General features: G+C 50.1%; 1 protein-coding gene across 2 annotated transcripts in view; it reads left to right on the top strand.

Moving 5' to 3' along the window:
* Positions 1 to 13528, top strand: part of ALDH3A2 (aldehyde dehydrogenase 3 family member A2) — a 424152-nt gene that overhangs the window by 296189 nt on the left and 114435 nt on the right. The window lies entirely within an intron of this gene.

A 13528-nucleotide genomic window follows, 5' to 3' on the forward strand; every position in this document is an offset into this window, starting at 1 on the left:
ACGGCCAAGTCCTTGGGCCTCTCGGCTCCGCGGGCGCACACCTCCGCTTTTCGCCCCTTTCGTGGCCAAGGAAGGGGCGCCTCCTCACGTCCGCAAAGCCACCAGCCGCAGAACCAACCTGCGCGCGGTCGCGGACGTGGCTTCCGCCGTGGCGGAAATGGAGGCCGACGTGGTCAGCCCACTTCCACCCCGGCAGCATCCGCCTCCAAGCCCTCCTAGTCCGAGCTTTCAGGCCCATACCACGCCAGTGGGCGGCAGAGTTCGCCATCACCTGCTCCACTGGCGGTCCATAACATCGGACAGGTGGGTGCTGCAAATCGTCCGAAGGGGCTACTCCCTCCCCTTCGAGACGACCCCTCCAGCCATGCCACCGCAGCACCACCGTATCTCGGGGGATCATTTGGATCTTCTCCGCGAGGAAGTTTCGGCTCTCTTGGCCAAGGGGGCCGTCGAGCGCGTTCCGAGTCCAGAAGTAGGTCGTGGTTGTTATTCCCACTACTTTCTGGTTCCCAAGAAGGGCAAGGGGGGCCTACGCCCTATCTTGGACCTCCGGAACGTCAATGCCTTCCTCCGAAAGGAAAGGTTCAAGATGCTAACGTTGGCTCAGGTTCTAGCTGCCCTAGACCCCGGAGACTGGATGGTAGCGTTGGACTTGCAGGACGCATATTTCCATATCCCCGTCCTGCCGGCCCACCGGCGTTACCTGCGGTTCACGGTGGGCCAAGAGCACTTTCAGTTTACCGTGCTCCCCTTCGGCCTCACCAGTGCCCCTCGGGTGTTCACGAAAGTGATGGCGGTGGTCGCAGCTCATCTGCGCAGATCAGGGGTTCCAGTCTTCCCCTATCTCGACGACTGGTTGTTGAAGGCGGGCTCGCCCCAGGCTGTCGTCTCCCACCTCCAGACTACGGCGGATCTCCTGCATTTGCTGGGGTTTTCCATCAACGTGCCGAAGTCACACCTGAGTCCCTCTCAGAAGCTCCTCTTCATCGGAGCGGTTCTCGATTCGGCGCAGTTCCGGGTCCATCCACCGGAACAGCGGGTCCGGGATATACAGGCCCTGATTCCCATCTTTCGGCCTCTATCCCGGGTTTCGGTCAGGCTAGTGTTGCGGCTTCTGGGGCTGATGGCCTCCTGCATCCTACTAGTGCATCACGCCAGGCGGCGCATGCGGGCTCTGCAGTGGGACCTGAAGTTTCAGTGGGCCCAGCATCACGGCAACCTGTCCGACCATGTCTTGATCTCGGAGGGCACTGCACAGCAGTTGCAGTGGTGGCTCACGGACCGCGAGTGGGTCGAGGGCAAGAGCCTCTCCCTTCCCCAACCGGAGCATGTCGTAGTGACGGATGCGTCCCTCCTGGGATGGGGTGGCCATATGGGAGAGGCGGAGATCAGAGGCCTCTGGTCTCCGGCGGAGTCTCGGCTCCACATCAACCTGTTGGAGTTGAGAGCGATCCGGCTTGCACTGAAAGCCTTCCTTCCCTCTGTCAGGGGAAGTGTCGTGCAGGTGTTCACGGACAACACCACCGCCATGTGGTATTGCAACAAACAGGGCGGGGTGGGGTCGTGGACCCTTTGTCAGGAGGCTCTGTGCCTCTGGACGTGGCTGGAACACCAGGGCGTCACCCTAGTGGTTCAACATCTGGCGGGCTCTCTGAACGCCAGAGCAGACGAACTCAGCCGCCGGTGCATGATGGATCACGAATGGCGTCTGAACTCCGAAGTGGCGCAAGGTCTCTTTCAGCAGTGGGGAGAGCCTTGGTTAGATCTATTCGCCACCGAAGAGAACGCGCAATGTCAGCAGTTCTGCGCGTTGGAATTTCCAAGGCGGCACTCGCTCGGCGACGCTTTTCGTCACGAGTGGAGTTGCGGTCTGTTGTACGCCTTTCCGCCTATACCACTTCTGCCCAGAGTGCTGAAGAAGATCAGGCACGACCGGGCCCAAGTCATCTTGGTGGCTCCGGATTGGGCACGAAGATACTGGTATCCCGAGCTACTCAGTATGTTGACCGATCCCCCGATACGTCTGCCCCTTCGGGAGGATCTTCTGTCGCAGCAGCAGGGGACGGTCCTCCACCCGAACCTGTCCAGCCTCCACCTCCATGCGTGGAGATTGAGCGGCGGCAGTTGATGCCATTTGACTTGCCTCCTGAAGTCTGTGATGTCATTCTGGCAGCCAGGCGTCCCTCCACAAAGACGGTATACGCCTGCCGGTGGAACAAATTTCTGGCATGGTGCACAGCAAAGGCTGTGGATCCCCTTTCCGCCCCTCTTTCTGAGGTTCTCCTCTTCCTTCTTTCTCTGGCCCGGCAGGGCTCTGCCCTGGGCACCCTGAAAGGTTATCTTGCTGCCATCTCCGCCTTCTTGCGGCTTCCTGATCAGCCTTCTCTTTTCAAGTCCCCTGTGGTTACACGCTTTCTCAAAGGCATTACACACACGTTCCCTCCTGTCCCTTTTGTAATGCCTCAGTGGGACTTGAATCTGGTATTGACGTTCCTGATGTGCGCTCCCTTCGAGCCTCTTCACAATTGTCCTCTTCGTCTTCTGACTCTTAAGACTGCTTTTCTGGTAGCCATCACCTCGGCTAGACGGGTGAGTGAGCTCCAGGCTTTATCTTCAAAGCCTCCTTTTCTGTCTGTTCATCCGGACAAGGTTGTCCTTCGGCCTCGTCCTTCCTTTCTTCCTAAAGTGGTGACTCCATTTCACCTTGGGCAGTCTGTCACCTTGCCCACCTTCTTTCCGCCTCCGCATCCTTCCAAAGAGGAAGAGAGGCTCCACCGTCTGGACCCAAAACGTGCGCTCTCCTTTTATCTGGACCGCACAAAACAGTTCCGGGTGGACGACCAGCTTTTTGTTGGGTACGTGGGCGCTAAGAAGGGGAAAGCTGTGCACAAACGGACCATCTCTCGGTGGGTCGTTTTGTGTATCAAAATTTGCTATTCCTTGGCTAAAAAGGACCCTCCTGTTGGGCTGCGCGCCCACTCTACTCGGGCCACAGCGGCTACTACTGCCTTGGGACGGGGAGTCCCTTTGCAGGATATCTGTCAGGCGGCGACGTGGGCTTCGCTACACACGTTTGCCAGGCATTATTGCCTTGACAGCCAAGTCCGGAGGGATGGCTTCTTTGGCCGTTCTGTCCTCCAGGACTTTCTGGTGTGATCTTGGTTCGCAGACCCACCACCGGGGATGGTATTGCTTGGGTATCTATTCTAAGGTGAGGAATCTAACTAACGTGTTTCTTTCAGATGAACAAGTTACTTACCTTCGGTAACGATGTATCTGTAAGAAACATTAGTTAGTTAGATTCCTCACCCACCCACCCATCCTCCCCGTTCTGCGAACTGACATCTAGGGTTAAGGTTGTCCTTTCAGGGCCCTAGATTTTATTTTTGGCACCAGTGTCGGTCTTTGCATGGCTCGGCGTTCCTGGTGCGGAAGGCTATGTACAAGAACTGACGTCAGCGCGCGAGGGCGGCGTCTAAGTACTCCGATGACGTCATTCCGGCGCACGACGCCGACGACGGACGCGGAGCCGCAGACGACGCCTAGCGACGCGCAAGGGGTATTGCTGACGAAAAATCTTCCGGATCCAGTCTGACGCCTGGGGATATTCTAAGGTGAGGAATCTAACTAACTAATGTTTCTTACAGATACATCGTTACCGAAGGTAAGTAACTTGTTCATATAGGACAAAAACGATAGCCCCAAACATGGATACACATTTAATATACCTGAGCAAATTCAATGTTATTTTCATTTTAAAAGAATATATTAAAGATCTCTTAAAGGTCATACAGACACTTGTATCACAAAATAGACATTAAATCCTATTTTATGCTTCAGTTGTTACAGCGGCTATCTTTTAAACACAATTTTTATCTTCATTAACAATCCCCACATAAGTATTACTTCAATACTTATTATTCAAATTGAATGTTCTTTAAATCACTTATCTAGAGAGGTAGTTGTTTTCCTTCATAGCCCCATTTCCATAGTTGGTGTGTAAATTAACTCCTCTTTTGAATTTTTTCTGTGATTAAGACAGTTATTCCCTTTTGCCTTTTCTGATCCAATAGGTTTAAAGTGCTGGTGCATTGTGGAACTTAGTCAATAATACTTTGGTTCTTACATGTTCTGCAGATATTGTTCCCCAATGGTACTTCTTTATTATAGTACTAGAGCCTTATGTTAGTTGTTCCATCGCTTTTAGATTTGCTTTAACAAATGTTGCACCTCGGCAAATGAGTGGGATTGAGGCTCTGCCTAGCCACGAAATTGCCGCTTGCCTGCAAGATCTAAGTTTTAGATCTCTGAAAATTTCTTTCAGCCAATGTGTTCTTTCTTTCAAGAACTTAGGGCAGACACAGAAAATATGTACCAGGGTTTCTTCCTTGTATTTACATAGTCGACATTCTTGGTTTGATGTCTGGTCTTTCCACTAGGGGATTAGGGAGCAGATGTACGATCGTTTTTTGCAGTCGCAAACTGGAATTCGGCCCGTTTACGAGCGCAAAATTGGTCTGCCTCATGCACAAACTATATTTTGTGAGTCACTAACCTATTAGCGACTCACAAAATATGGTTTGCGACTTGGTATTCGGAAGGGGCGTGCCAAGGTCGTCCTTTCCTAATAGCGAGTTTAACACCATTCTATGATTGTTTTGTGACCATATTTGTGGTCGCAAAACAATTGCAGTTTACCACCTACTTCAAGTAGGTGGTAAACCACTCGCAAACGGGAAGGGGTCCCCAGGGAACACCTTCCCCTTTGTGAATGGGTGCGAAAATATTTTTTAGGAGCAGGCAGTGGTCCCAGGGAATATATTAAATAGGCATGGAGCCAATCCACAGCAGTTTTTTGTATAAATGTTGTTAGTTGCACATGTTCCGTCTCCTATTTTGACCTGAGCCCAGGTTCCTGTGTAGAGTTCCTTGATTGCCTTAAAAATGCTGTTTGGTACACCCCATGCTGCCATTTATTTTCCATAGGTGCTCCTGCGGCATCCGGTCAAAGCCAGACTTGAGGTCCATTAAACCCGCGAATAGCTGCGTATTCCATTTTTTGGCCTTTTCAGCTAATAGAGCCAGAGCTGTTAGATTTGTCGATGTCCCCATACCAGCCCTAAAGCCTGGTTGCATTCTGGGTAAAAACTTGGTGTCACTCAAAACTGGTTCTGGAGTACCCATCTCCCTCTGGGTTCTGAGCATGGCAGTCTTGCAGGCCAATTGAGTTGGCAGGCCCAGACGTGAGCTATATCTGCCTGTGACAAGGTGGGTACCTATTGAAAGTAATTTATTTCTTGGGCGCAGCCCAGATGGTCGTCTTCTTTTTGAGAAAAATATCTCCCAACACCCAGGCTCTTTGTAATCTCCCTGGGAGCAATATACATTTCAGCACAGGGAAGCCAACAACAGACAAATGACACTGAATACTGGCACAAAGGCACATTTTGGCTCGGGTAGGAAAATGAAAACTTTCTGAAAGTTTAATTTTTAAAATAGCAATCCAAAATCCGATATGACCATTAAGTTGGATTTTAAATTACAATTCGAATGAGCTTTTGAATCATTTTCCTCTCTATTCCCAAAATAACGTTAAGCATTGCAGGGTTTTATAACGCAAGTCTGTATTTTCCTATTGGATGGCCAACTTTAGTACACTGAAAAACGATTTTGAAGATTTTCTACAGCCAGGAAATGTAGAACAGAAGTACACATGCCCTACTTTTAATTGCCATGCACCCTGTTCAATGGGCAAGTAGGGCCTACTTTAGAAATTACCTATAAGTATTAAAAAAAGGAAGGTTTAGGCCTGGAAAAAGGTGCATTTTGCCAAGCTGAATCAGCAGTTTTAAAACTGCCAACCTACCCTGCAAGGGCAGATCTTGAGATGTTTAGCGTGGCACAATAGGTGCTGCAGTCCACTAGTGCCATTTAACTTACACCCCCTCAGTAAATTATTCTTACCATATACTAGTTCCTACTCTTCACTCATTCAACCCTAATCCCTCTGTGTCCTTATTTTTGTTCCCCTCATCATTTATTCCAGTCTTCTTTATGTGGAACACAACATAAGAGATTTCAGGGTTAAATTGGAAAAACATACTTGCTATGCCAATAAAACAAGCATTCACAAAGCCATTAGGTTTAACGCTTACATGTGAGCACTGACTAACGTAATAAACTATTCAAATGAAGGATCACTTTGTGTGCAATTTATGGATGAGTAAAAGAATCCATTGCAATGAAGGCTGAAGAATACAGTCAATCAAAACAAGCATTTGCATAGCCAACCGGTCTTGCTTATGCTAGAGCTATTGGCTTTGGCAATGCATATTTGCCATGTTGTACACCAGAGTGGCTGCTGTTAAGAATGGCTAAAAGTTATAGATGTGGCATGTCCTAGAGTGGAGTTGGGGGGGGGGGGGTAGTGTAGTGTTGTAAACTGGATTTGTTGGAGTAGAGTGTAGTAGAGTGGAATAGGGAGAGTAGAGTGTCGTAGATTTGAGTAGACGGGAGTAGAGTTCAGTGACTGTATCATAGAGTGCTGTGTCATAGAGTGGAGTGGCTTAGAGTGGGGTGGGGTGGAATAGGTTTAAGTGGTTTGAGGTAGTGGGGTGGATTGAATTAGAGTAGAGTGTGCTTGATTGAGTGGGGTTGATGGAAGTAGGTGGACTGGATGGGGTGGATTGTATTGGAGGGCTTGATTGAAATGGGGTGAAGTGGATTGTTTGGTGTGCATTAGATTGGTTTGAGGTGGAGTGGATTGGATTGAAGTGGGATGTATTGGATTAAAGTAGGGTCGTTTGGAGTAGGGTGAATTAGAGTGGAGGGGTGGACTGGACAGGAATGGGGTGGATTTGTTTGGATTGGAGTGGTATAGGGTGGATTGGATTGGATCAGAATGGGGTGGATTGGATTGTGATGGGCAGGATGGATTGGATTGAGTGGGATGAACTGAACTGGGGTGGGGTGAACTGAAGTAGGGTGGATGGGGTGAATTGGGGTAGCGTGGGGTGGATTGGGATAGGGTGGGGTGGATTGGGGTAGTGTGGGGTGGATTGGGGTAGCATGGGGTGGAGTAGTGTGGGGTGGATTGGAGTAGCGTGGGGTGGACTGCAATGGAGTGGGATGGAGAGGATTAGATTGGTGGATTAGATTAGATTGGAGTGGGGTGGATAAGATTAGATTGGAGTGGGGTGGATAAGATTAGATTGGAGTGGGGTGGATAAGATTAGATTGGAGTGGGGTGGATAAGATTGGAGTGGGGTGAATTGAAATGGGGTGGGGAGGGCTGGATTACATTGGATTGAGGTGGGGTGGGGTGAGCTGGATTGAAGTGGTGTGGACTATACTAGATTGGTGGGTGGACTGCACTGGAATCAATCAGTCAGTGTCTTATAAAGCACGACTACTCACTCGTAAGGGTCTCAAGGCAGTTAGTGGCAGGAAGAGGGGGTAGGATCTGCGGTTCATTTGAAGAGCCAGGTCTGAGGTCCTTCCTGAACTGCAGCAGCGATGGTCATGGCCTGAGGTGCAGAGGCAAGGAGTTTCAGGTCTTTGCAGCGAGGTAGGAGAAGGATCTTCCTCCGGTCAAGGTCTTGCAGATCCATGGGATGGTGACCAAGGCCAGCTGGGCGGAGTGAAGATGTCTGGTGGAAGTGTAGAAGGAGAGGCGGTGGTTGAGGTATGCAGATCCGGCGTTATGGAGGGCTTTGTAGGCGTGCACAAGGAGTTTAAAGGTAATTCTTTTGTTGATAGGTAGCCCGTGAATCTCTCTTAGGTGACTAGTGATGTTGCTGCAGCGTGCGTGAGATGTTCAGGGTGAGTCTGGATGTTCTGTTCCGCAGTTTTTTTAGGGGTTTCTTGGTGGTGCCAGCGTAGAGTGCATTGCTGTAGTCTAGTCTGCTGCTGACAGTTTTCTGGGCTCTGTAGGAATCCACTTGACGATCATACGAGGCAGGCAAAGTTTGTGGATTCGGGACAATGGAACGGCGATTATCTGGCGGTTATTGAGAGTGAGGAGTCAATGATGATGCCTTGGTTTTGTGTGTTATCTGTGGGTGAGGGGATGTTAGAAATGGGGGTCTTTAGTTGGCAGAGGTAGGTACCTTTGTCCAAATAGAGACCCTTTCTTCTAGTCTGGGTAAGGGGGATACACTCCTGAAATAACGCCTGCTCACCCCCTTGGTAGCTTGACATGAGCAGACAGGCTTATCTCAGAGGCAGTGTGTAAAGCATTTATGAACACATACAGTAATACAGTGAAAACACTACAAATGGCCACCACACCAGGTTAGAAAAATAAGTAATCTTTGTCTAAACCAAAACAAGACCAAACAACAAAAATCCACAATACAGTATCAGAAATATCCTTAGAAATAGGTTATTTACTCAAATAAAGATTCTAGCAACAAACCACTCCACCTGGAGTTATTACGACATCGTCACAGAGAAAAATCCCAAAGAACGGCACCGACCGCGAGGTGGCACAGCGTAGGGCCCGGAGTCCAGAAGACCCACTAAGAACAGTACCTTGGAATTGATGAAAGCAAAGACTTCTGCATGACGTCTGGGAGGTGATGCTTCGTTGGAGCCTGCTGCGTCAGTTCCAGGGGAGGTGATGCCTCTGTTCCTTACTGCAGCGCAGGGGAGGTGAGACGTCGGTTCCTTACTGTGCCGGAAAGGTGACGTCACGAATGGCGGCAAGGCGTCGGTTCCTTATGACGGTGCGATGGATTCGGGAGTCACCCACGTCGAGGATCGGGTCCGCGTTGATGAAGCACCGCGGTGGTGAAGTGAGGGCTGCAGTGCGAATCAGAACGGTGTGTCGTGGACGTCACAAGCGGTGTCCTTGTCTCCGTTGCAGGCAGCGGCCTCGTTGACGGCTTTGGAGTCGATGCAGCACGATATCAGCAGGCGTCGGGCCTACGGTGCAAGCCGGGGCAGTGCGTCGTACTTTTCACAAGCAATGCCCACGTATTCGGTGCAGGTTACGGTGTCGCTCGCTGGCGTCGGTGTTGCAATATCCTTCTGTAGCAGCTGAAAGAGCAGTTCCAGATGCAGAGAGACAGAAGGGATGAAGTATTTGTGTCCCTGAGACTTCAGAACAGGAGGCAAGCTCAGTTTCAAGCCCTTGGAGATCTTCTTCAAGCTGGAGGCAAAGCAAACCGCAAAGTCCTTTTTCTCCTTTTCTTGGCAGCAAGCAGCCACTACAGGCCAACCCCAGAAAGCAAACAGCACAGGGGCAGTATTCCTTCTCAGCATATCCGGCTCTTCTCCTTGGTAAAGGTTCCTCTTGATTTAGCATTGTTGAAGGCAGACCAGGCCCATTCAGGTGAACTGACTAGACTCTGACGATCACCTGTGTAAATGCTCTCCTTGGTGTTCTATCCTGAAAGTCATTTGCTGGGGAATTCTTAATAGCGCTTTTAGCCTTTGTTTTTAACCTGACGCTGCTAATTACTTTGATTGATGTATTACTGTGTGCCGGGTATCCCTTGAGGAACCGCGCTGTGTTTTTAAAAGCTCCAATTGCTTTTCTACTTTAATCATTGTGCTGCGTGTTTACCCCCATTCACTTACTTTGTTAAACTCACACACTTCCCCCCTGAGCCGCTTTCCGGTCCATCACAGCTGGTGCTGATTGTGTGGAGAAAGCTTTGGCTCTGCCCCGCCCCCTCAGGGCGGCGCTCTAGTTTCTCTCGTGCCTACATAACCCATGCTGCAACGGACGCACAGCGGAGGCGCGCAACGGGCGCGCCTAAGGCAAGCCCGTCTGCGCCCGTCCGCGCCCGACCACGTCCAGAGGCCAGGATTCCTGGCCGGTTTAAGCACTATTCTAAGAAGGACCTGCTGCAGCTAAGACCCTTACCTTCGGCGACTGTCCTTCCTGTCCAGATGGGTAGGGCGCTGGCTGACGAGAATTTACTGCGGCTTCCAGTCGATAAGCCACACCAGTTGCAACCAGCTGCGCCGCTGGGCCTGAAGACGGTCCTCCTAAACACAAGATCTCTCACCAAACATTGTCTCGAGGTTTTCACTCTGCTGCAAGATTCTGATGTGGATATCTTTGCACTGTCTGAGACTTGGTTGAATGATTCTACGCTACCTGACTTAGTGGCCTCCCTCCCCCCTGAGTTTACCATTCTGACGAGCAATCGCCGAGGTAACAAAAGAGGTGGCGGGGTCGCATTGTTTAGTCGTGGCACCTTTGCCTCGGAAAACATTGTGGAGGAATGTCTGGACGGGGCGGAGGTGCTGGGCATTAAGCTTAATCTTACTTCATACTGCCTGATAGTGATAGTGGTGTACCGCCCCCCCCCCCCCATCCTTCGCCTTTGTTTAATGATTTATTTTTTGATATTATGAGTGATCTCCGAACCAGGTATCAACATATCCTGGTTCTCGGAGACTTCCATTATCATTGGGATGTATTGCCAAGAGAAGGTGCGGCCAGCAGACTGGACGATGATTTGTCATCCTTAGGACTGCAGCAAGATATGTAATCCCCCACACATGAGAAGGGCCACATCTTAGACTTGATTTGGACTACGTCGGCGGCCGATTTGCGGGCCGATTGTACTCCCTGCAGCTGGTCCGATCATTTACTGGTCAGCCTTCTGCTCCCTTTTGATAACCGCCCTAAGCAAGCGCCAGTGGGGTGGAAGTCATTTCGGAATTGGAAGGCCTTAGATCCCACCACCTTAGAAGACGCTCTTAGGATGACGTCAGCACTCAGGCCGGGGTCTACAGACCCAGATTCGGCCTCGGCAGAGCTCTCTACCTGGCTGACAACAGCCATAGACGTAGTCATCCCCACCCAAAGGACTAAGTCCCTGCACAAAACTGCTAGAGTCCCATGGTACACTTGTGAGCTCAAAGGAGAAAAACAGGCCCTTCGTCGGGCGGAACGAGCTTGGAGGAAATCACTAGCTTCAGCCGATAAGGAGTGTTTTAAATCCAAATTAGCCCATTATAAGGACTCCCTTATCAAAACTAAATCAGCTTTTTATGAAGATAGGATTTGTAAGGCCAGTAACACGCAAAAAGAGACCTTCACTATTCTTAAAGAACTGAGTAGGCTGCCCGAACAGAAGCCAACCGCTACTCAAGTCGATTGTGATAAAATCCAGAATTATTTCCTATCTAAAGTTGAAGATATTATTCTGGCTATTAAAAACACGTGTCGCCCCGTGCCCATTAACAGTGGTGGAGGCACCCTTCGATCCTCCTAAGACCCCTTTCGCTCAGCTCCCGCTGCTTGAACCTGAGGCCCTAGCCCGGATAATGTCTAGGGTGAAGTCTGGGTCCCCAGAGGACTTCTGCCCCCCTAGAGTGTTCAAAACGCTCTTCCCTCTGGTCGAGACCGAGGTCTTGGCCGTTTTGAACCTATCCCTTAGTTCCGGACTGGTTCCCCGGAAGTTCAAGGAGGCTATAGTACTCCCATTGCTGAAGAAAGCGGTGCTGATGCTAAAAATTTGAAGAACTTCCGCCCCATTTCCCAACTCCCGTTCCTGGCTAAAGTCCTCAAACAGCATGTGCTCAGAGCTCTGACATCGTATACCGAGCAACACAACCTATTGCATCATCGGCAAGCAGGGTTCCGTGCACATAACAGCACCGAACTGGTCATGCTTTCACTTTTGGACGACCTGCGGCTTGCAGCTGACAGAAAGGCCCACTCTGCTTTGATCCTGCTTGATCTCTCAGCCGCTTTTGATACGGTGAATCATGGGCGACTACTCTCCCGTATGCAGCGGCTGGGAGTTACAGGTACGGCTCTCCAGTGGTTTTCTTCCTTTCTGGAAGACCGCCAGCAGAAGTTCCAGCTTGGGGCTCTTATGTCCAAGCAGGGCTCCTTGCCCTGGGGGGTCCCGCAGGGTTCGGCACTGTCCCCCCTGCTTTTTAACATCTACCTCCAACCCTTGATTGAGGCCCTGGCTGGGCTAGATTGTCAGGTGTTTAACTATGCGGACGACACTCAGTTAATAGTTCGCATCAACCACTCTTGTGACTCTCAACGGAATGTTCAGAACATCCTCCGGTACACCATGAATTGGATGACTCTGAACTCGCTAAAAGTAAACCCTGACACAACTGAAGTCCTGGTACTCTTTCCAGATTCCTCCCCTTGGTCTGATCTGTTTTGGCCCCAAGAGTTGGGCCCTACCCCCATTCCGGTACCTACCGTGAAGAGCCTAGGGATTATACTGGATTCCGGAGTGACAATGAAGAACCAGGTTTCCGCTGTGGTGGGAAGCTGTGTCGGATCACTACGTCAGCTCCGGAAACTATCGGCCCTTCTATCATTCACTCCCATGCAAAGGGTGGTAACTGCCTTGGTATTGTCTCGGCTTGACTATGGAAATACAGTCTACATTGGGCTCCCTGCATCACTCCTGAGGAAACTCCAGGTAGTCATGAACGATGCAGCTAGATTGATTTTCAAGCTACCTCGTAAAACACATGCCACCCTTCTGCTGCGGCAGCTGCATTGGCTCCCTATTAAACAAAGGGTATGCTTCAAGGGCTTGGTTATTGCTCATAAGTCCCTGTTCGGCAGAGCACCCAATTATATCAAAGACCGTCTGAAGCCCTACATCCCAGATCGCCACCTCCGTTCTTCGCAGGCCAGTTTTCTTACTTGTCCCCGCTTCAATTTATCGACACTTGGGGGTCGTGCCTTTTCTGTTTGTGTCCCGCAGCTGTGGAACAAACTCCCTGAGGTGCTCCGGAAAGATCTACATCTACTCTCATTTCGGAGGAGGCTGAAGACTATGCTATTCTCGGAGGCCTTTGCGTAGGCTTACGGGATGGGGCCATGTTCAGAGTGTTACCTCGATTGTCTGTTGTCTAATGTGAAGCGCTTAGAGACCTTGGGTGATTAGCGCTATATAAATTACAATAAACATAAACATAAAAATCTCCTCCCCCTACTCTAAATGCAGCCCCGCCCTGACTCATCAGACCTCTGGAGCCCCTGCCCCTCTCCTGCCCCTGTCATCCCAAAGCCAGACATGCAATACACAAACCTATCAGAGGCACACTGGATGGTTAGGCAAGAAAATACCTACTTTCTAAAAGTGGTGTTTTCAAACACAGAATGTAAAAATAAAACTCACTAAAAGATGTCTTTTAGCATTCTGAGTTCAGGCTTACTGAACTTTGTTTGAGGCATATGAGCTGCAGAATTCATACTTTTGCATAGATCGCCATCTGGTGTTGGGCTCAGATGCTTGCACCTTGTTGTCTTGAAAGAAGTCTTTTGTATTCACGAGATAGGTGACTCCGCCCTTGGATGATAGTGCACATGGGCATCGACTCCATCCTCAGATAATTTTTTTCCATCATGCGGTTCGGATGTAACTTCAGCGCTGTGGTTTGGTACTGTGTTTTCCAAACCCTTTCGACGCGCACACCATCGCAAACTCGACCGTATTGTTTTCATTTGCATGTCTTTCGACGCGCTAACTCAAATACTCGGTTCCGGTCGTCGACGCGGGCCGCTGGGCCTATCAACATCATTCAA

This window comes from Triturus cristatus, chromosome 3_2, assembly GCF_964204655.1.
Source record: "Triturus cristatus chromosome 3_2, aTriCri1.1, whole genome shotgun sequence".
Taxonomy (NCBI): domain Eukaryota; kingdom Metazoa; phylum Chordata; class Amphibia; order Caudata; family Salamandridae; genus Triturus; species Triturus cristatus.